The sequence below is a fragment of the Drosophila bipectinata genome, chromosome 2L (genome assembly GCF_030179905.1).
Source record: "Drosophila bipectinata strain 14024-0381.07 chromosome 2L, DbipHiC1v2, whole genome shotgun sequence".
In the NCBI taxonomy this organism is placed as follows: domain Eukaryota; kingdom Metazoa; phylum Arthropoda; class Insecta; order Diptera; family Drosophilidae; genus Drosophila; species Drosophila bipectinata.
Genome location: NC_091736.1, coordinates 414,161 through 421,842, shown reverse-complemented (window position 1 = coordinate 421,842; position 7,682 = coordinate 414,161).

Sequence of the window (7,682 nt, the reverse complement as noted above, 5' to 3'; positions counted from 1 at the left end):
TATATTAGCGTTCAGTGGAACTCGCAAATAAGACCGATTCTAAGGCAACTGTCAGAAAATATTCCTGCTTCTGAGCCAGAAATTCACACATTTTGCTGCAAGCGGTCGATGGAAATGTAGGCTGAGACGGAGATGGAAATGGACTTGGTCTGCAGATGCACATGGAAAAAGCGGGGCACTTCCATTCAAGATGATCCATTCGACCAAATGGACCAACAATTCAAGATCTATTCCAGTGAGAACCTCCTTTGTGGGATTACTTCTTCAAACACACTTTTCTTGCAATGTCTATGCCTCTATCGGCGCTGAGACCCGAGAGCTGAGCAGTCCATTTCCTGGCCGCTTGACGCGTTGATTGCCATGTGCATCAGTAGCACAGTAGCCCGGACGAGTGTCAGGCCCGTCACCGCCGAGGGCAGGGGCGGTGGGGTGCGGCTGATTGATGAGGCATTTGCATGTTCGACTTTTGTGAAAACCATTCCGGTTTGCGGCCCGTCCCTTCCCGATTCCCACTGTGACACGGAAAAGCGAACTCTGATGGGAGAACTTTGATCCAAGAGACCCCACGCCTGCCCCCGAATTACTTTCGCTGAGCAGCCACTCCGAACTATGATTAATTGACTCGAGAGGGCATCCACTCCGATCGATTTCTGGGCTGGAATCGACCCACTGACCGCAGGCCGGTGATTTGCTGTTAGGTTTTGCAGCGGAGGCTGCCATCCTCGAACGAAGATGAAGTCGTTGTTTGGGAAATTGGCGAGTATCCGCCAAAGAAAGTTTTAATGAGATACTGGACGGACCAGAGACGGAGGCGGACGCGGAGGCAGGCCATTTGCGTAAGTTTCACGGCAGAAACTTATCCAGAGATCCAGATCTGGGGCAGCAGATCCAGACAGATCTCATTGAATCGATCTATCGGTGGGGATACACTCGGAACATGGCGAGGAATAATGTTCTAATAAATCCAAAATCGTTTTTTATGGCTCGTACGTGGGAAACAACATGCCCATTATGGCCTTTAGTATTTTTTCATGAAGACCATGCCAGGGTCAGATGCGCATAATACCAGAGAGATGCATGGTTTAACAGAATGAAGTTGACCCCAGCTATTGCAAATACTATTTGTCGAATTTGAGTTTTCGAGTGCATTGTGGCAGTCATGCTACTCGTCTCAGTTTAGCCTCTGGCCCCCTGACTTAACTGCGGCAGCCTGTGCCAGGCGTCGGCTCTTGGCCGAGTCCCATACTGTCACGTACCGGGCGGTGTCAGAGGGCACCCAAGTCGTTTGCCGCATTGACTGTAATTAACTTCTTGACTCGATCCGACTCGGCTAGGAGCCGGTAAGTGGGTCGGACCTCACTCGGCTGGGCTGAGCCGTTCGGCCACCGTGTCGTATGGACAACGGGAACCGCGCCAGAGCCCCGAGAGACACCAGCAGGTGCTGTGCGAGCTCGCTTTCGGTGGCGGCGGTGCAATTAAAATTCCAGTGTGGTCGCCAATCGGTGGCCAAGGAATGCGTGCAGCGTCCGATTCGATTTTGGTTTCAATTTGTGTTTGTTTATCCGACTCCCCTCCCACTCCCCCAAGACAATGCAAAGCTCTCGCGGCCCAATAATTAAAATTATTTAACGCCGACGAGGCCCCCTGCCCGCTCAGCCACCACCGAAGTGGCATCGCTCATACGCCACGTTAGCAGCGCCGTCCCCCGCGGCCGACTTGCCAAATTGGCTGTCAGTGGGCCGCGGCAACCGGGCAACTAAACAACCAACGGCTGCCTTTGTGGCAGAGAGCCACGGTGGCAAAATAATTTGCATAACCCGCAATCTGTGTAATCTCCCTGGCAATGGAAGTTGGTGGCATAAATTAAAAGGAAAATGTCAGACGGAAGCCCGGAGGACAGAGGGGTGGCAGGTAGGACGGAATTGCACCCAACTCCCACGCCCGAGGTGATCTACCACTGTCGAGTCTAAATTGGTGTTAGATCATAACTATAGACTAAGTCTAACAAGTCGTAGCTCATTAGAGCATCCAAAGTCCTGGAGAGAGAGGCACTGCCCCTACCACCCAGCCAGAAACCCAGAAACCGATTTGTATGTCACATCTGTAGGATTGTGACCCGCGATCCAAGCTCACAAACGAATCGGCACTTCACACGCCGTCGTGCCAAGACATCTTAATGCCTAATACCTATTGTCGCGCCTTAATCTAGATACACTCTGCAGCAACAACCCCTCGATGGGGCAGCCGTGGGGCTCCATCCAATCGCGGAGCTCGTGCTCGTCCAGCAAACATTAAATTGTGCGGCAAATGTTTCTTTCTGTGTTTCCGCGGCAGTGGCGAAGATTCGGTTGTCACGGCTCTGCCTCATGCGGCCCTCCCCTCCACTCCCCTCGCCGACCCCCGCGAAAGACACACATGCCAGAGCCACTGGCCGGGGCTGTCACTCTCCACTCCCGCTCCGGGCAGCAATACACAACGACATAGCAATCCCAGTCGGACCATAAATCTGCATGCGCGTCGCGGTGCCAAAACTTTTTTAAACAAAATAATTAAATGTGGAGGAGAGGGAAGATCCGGCAGCAGCAGCAGCAACAGCAACTGCAACAGCGCATAAATAGCTGCATGGTTTGTCTCCAGCCCCTCTTGCAGCCCGAGCCCCGCGTGGCAGCTCCTTTCCATTCCCAGCATCGCCGAGGAGACTCGGAGGCCGCCACTGCAACAAAGCTCATGCAAACAAATCCGCTAGAAAGTCATGTTCGTGTGCTGTAGCTTTGGATTGAAGCTGCAGAATCAGCCGAAAAATGCGCCAGCTCCTCATCCTGTTCGCTCCCCGCCATGCTTCCCCCGCCCCGCGCCACTGGCTCCTTGAGAGGTGGTTCCGTGACACTCGTAGCTCCACTCACAACCTCCAAGCTCACCGCACTTGGAATATTTTTAAAAATATTTAGCCTCCACAAGGACTCCCAGTCACGCTGCCATCTCTATGCAGAGACTTCTGCCTGCTCCCAGCTGCATAATAATTTATGATCGCGTCCAAGATGTGGGTTAATCGTGTTGTGGGCTAGTTTCTTGCCCCAGCTTGTCTCTGCCCCTCCACCACCGCATTTCCCCGGCCAGATTGCTGCGGGTTGCTGTGGCTGCCTGTGCTGTGGCATGTTCTTCACATCCAATTACTGGGTCACGGACCTGCCGAGTCCTGATCTGCACTCGCCAATTTCCACAACGAGCGCCTCCCACTACAATCCGCTCCCGCTCCGCTCCGGTCCTCCTCTTCATTTTCCCTGCTCCCTGTCAGTCACAATGGCAAATGGGGCATTTAATCTCGTAGCTGGTAGGAATGCGTAGCAGGCATCGGCGGGCCACGCACGACTTGGAAGCAATTAGCCGTGGCAGAGGCCTCATTTACGTAGCTATCCCATCCGACTGTGATGAGCCGCCAAAAAGCAATAAAATATCGTTTTATTAGCATGCCGACTCCTCGCAACTGGCTCGGGAGGCAACAAGGTGGAGGCGTTCTCTATTTCCCCGCTCTGGCTGACTGGCACCCGATCTGGCTGGCTCCCAGGCCTCCATGCCCCAGCCTTTGTTCGCGAGACACGTGCACTTGCAGCCAACCAGTCGAGCTTAATTTTCTGGCCAATTGGCAGCCCGAAATGAGAATACACGATACTCTAGCAAGGGTGAAGCCCAAGAACCTGTCACATCATAAGAGCAGGGAATTATGGCGTTTTCCACTCCATATCGTGTATGATGAGTTTTAAAACTGAGAGTCCCCGCACAAACTGGTCCACAAGTCGGCGATGCCCCTCTTTCGAGGACAACCTTCAGTATTTAGTATGCAGTTACAGATTCCGAGCTCGTTTGCTGCTCTCTATGGGTCTCTGGGTCTCCGGCCTGTCCGCCATTCGCGGCGGCTCCCGGCTCTAAATTTATGCATATGACCTTAGTTATTGACATAATTTCGTGGCTGGCAGCTCGGGCACGAAACGAAAACGAAATGCGCATAAAAGTGCTGGTCGGAGGACCCAGGAGGACCCAGGAGGAAGCGGTCGATGGCCAATCGCCGATTGTGCGAAATGTTCACGCTGATTCGGACAAATGTGCGAGTCCCTCGGAGTGCCGGGAAGGGGATCGCGTCGGATCGGATGATTATCGCGGCCTGCTCCTCGCCGGGCATTTGTCAAATTTTCCACTTAATCCGACGTCAGCCGAGCTCGCATGGAAAATTGTCAGCGGGCCAGGCGGCGCCCCACTGCGACTCCTCAGCTCCACCGAGCCCCATCCCCTCCTGACGCCTCGGATACCGGAGACAGGGGGCCGGCTTCGCGCCGCTTTAATTGGTCTTATAAAGTGGACAAAGTGCGAAATGAGTTATGTGCACGCGTGCGCACCCGCAGCCGGAGGCGGAGGCCGCCAATCCTGTACTGATTGTAGATTTCTTCCTGGACTTTCCAACCAACTCCTACCGGAATCATGGCGGAATCCTACGACTGCCCCTTCTACCACCAGGCTGGACCTCGACTGAATCCGAATCCGAGTCCGATAATGAACGCATATGGGAATTCGAAAATTGGATTTGGGTATTGTGCAACCAGCCTGAAAGCCAAATCAAGTGGTTCGTACACTGCGAGAAATGTATCAGTTTCGAGAAGTTATTAAAAAGGAAGGCTTTGAAGTTCAAGCAGATATTCCATCGATAGAAATATGTCTATATATCTCAAGTGTTTTGAACATAGTCCTAGCCGCCGCTCTCCTCTGCCTCCTCGCCGTGCACCTGCCGCTCGTTGTTGCTGCCACAAAGATACAATTGCGACACATAGTGCGCCTGCGAGTGCAGGCACGCAAAGTATCTATTAGCTTCGCCTTTGCGCGCCGGAGTCAAACGGAATCTGTTTAGCAGTCGCTTGTCGCTTGGCGTTTGCTGCTCGCTGGCTTATGTGTGTTTGGCTGTCTCTGTTTTCAGCTTTTTGTTTTTGTTTTCCCGGTTCGGCTTTGGCTCCGGGTTTTGGCCATCGCGAATTATCTGTTAATTTGTGGCAATTTAGAGATTTGCAGATACCCGGCTCACTCGGCGCATTCAACGGCAGCTGCTGATACGAGTGCGGACAGAAGTCAGCAAGTGGTTCAGAGATATGGCGGAGGGGATCTGCTTGCCGGGTTGGGGGCCAGCCGGGCGGGAGGAGCTGTTGGTTCGGGACACGTTAACGACTCTGTAACCAAAGTGACAGCGGACGATGATCAGTTCATCGAGTTGAGGAAGAGGTGTTCTGAATCAAGTTTTCTAAACATTTATATAATATTTTGAAGAAATTGGAAAGAACCTGTGTAGGAAAGAGTAACCTATGAAGTTAATGCCCTTTAAGGAAGCTAGCAGACCGAGCCTCTCCTTCAGACTTTCCTTGACTTTCTGACCAGCAACAGAAGCGGCAGACCAAGCCGCAATTGGCACACCAATCTGGCCAAAAGAGGACTGAGTACGTCAGGGAGGGGGATTGGGGTTTCAGCCGACTCAGCTCAACTCAGCTCGCTCCCAATACGCATGCGCAATTTTTCAAAAGCTTTTAAAGTGAAGAGCCCAGAAAATTACGATGTAATTTTTGTAATTTCTGTAATTGCCTAATTCTGATTAATTCGAATGGACTAGAGAACTGGAAACCACAGTCCAGACTCAGGGTCTAGAGTACAGTGGGTGAGAAACTACGAGTAGAGCCCTCACAGGGCCAAAGACTATTTGTGCCAGTGTAGCTGGTTAGCATCTCAGTGACTTGCAGAGAGAAAAATATTAAAATAATATTTATGATCAACGATTGCTAACCTTGTACTCTAGTTAACTAAGTCTATTTGATTCCACCACTTCTATAATTGGAAATATTTGAAGCTTGCGTTATTTATTTCCTGTGTATAGAGTTCCCTACATTCATAATCAGACCCGCTTTACTTAGCTGCTGGCTCGTCTGGGACTTCTCCCTCGATGGCGGATAGAGAGGTCAAAACCGAGAAGCTAAAATTATGCGCCATTGTTGGTCGAATGTCTCGAGCTCGAGAACAGCCGCCGGACAACTTATCCCCTGGATGCCAAAATCGTTCTTGGTCTGGGGCCTCTCGAATCTCCGACTCTGTTTCTGTTTCTCGTAATCCTTACTTATGTGTGTCCCAGCCGGTTGCCCTCAGTTCTCGACAGTAAACTCGCTACTTCAATTTATCTGCTCCCGCGCCGACGCTGGCTTCTTAATTTGATTAAAATTTATGAAGAAGTAAGATCAGTGCAGGCCAAAACAAACATTTCAACGGATCCTACATTCTATGATTGGTACCCTTTCAGGAAATACAAAAAACCATAGCCATCGGCGGGGGTCAAAATATTCTTCATATGTTCAAAAAATCTTAGTTTCAGGGGGTTGATGCAAATGGAGCATTCATCACTAAACAATAAAAGGTATTCCCCTCAAGGATCGGACGAAAACTGGCAATGATATGGACATCGCAGTGACCCATAGGGGTAATCCCCATACATTCATACATTCATACTCCATGGAAAAATTGACAAAAAATCTGAAAATATTTTTGCCTTGGGGTTTTGATGCAGATTGGTGGAGAATCGATCTAGAAATCGTTTAAGGTATTCCGCTTAAGGATCGGACGAAAACTGGCAAAGATATGGACATCGCAGTGCCCCATAGGGGTACTCCCCATACATTCCCCAGTTTTCATGGGAGTCTCCATGGAAAAATTGACAAAAAATCTGAAAATATTTTTGCCTTGCGGTTTTGATGCAGATTGGTGGAGAATCGATCTAGAAATCGTTAAAGGTATTCCGCTTAGGGATCGGACGAAAACTGGCAAAGATATGGACATCGCAGTGGCCCATAGGGGTACTCCCCATACATTCCCCAGTTTTCATGGGAGTCTCCATGGAAAAATTGACAAAAAATCTGAAAATATTTTTGCCTTGGGGTTTTTATGCAGATTGGTGGAGAATCGATCTAGAAATCGTTTAAGGTATTCCGCTTAAGGATCGGACGAAAACTGGCAAAGATATGGACATCGCAGTGGCCCATAGGGGTACTCCCCATACATTTCCCAGTTTTCATGGGAGTCTCCATGGAAAAATTGACAAAAAATCTGAAAATATTTTTGCCTTGGGGTTTTGATGCAGATTGGTGGAGAATCGATCTAGAAATCGTTTAAGGTATTCCGCTCAAGAATCGGATGAAAACTGGCAAAGATATGGACATCGCAGTGCCCCATAGGGGTACTCCCCGTACATTCCCCAGTTTTCATGGGAGTCTCCATGGAAAAATTGACAAAAAATCTGAAAATATTTTTGCCTTGGGGTTTTGATGCAGATTGGTAGAGAATCGATCTAGAAATCGTTTAAGGTATTCCGCTTAAGGATCGGACGAAAACTGGCAAAGATATGGACATCGCAGTGCCCCATAGGGGTACTCCCCATACATTTCCCAGTTTTCATGGGAGTCTCCATGGAAAAATTGACAAAAAATCTGAAAATATTTTTGCCTTGGGGTTTTGATGCAGATTGGTGGAGAATCGATCTAGAAATCGTTTAAGGTATTCCGCTTAAGAATCGGACGAAAACTGGCAAAGATATGGACATCGCAGTGGCCCATAGGGGTACTCCCCATACATTCCCCAGTTTTCATGGGAGTCTCCGTGGAAAAATT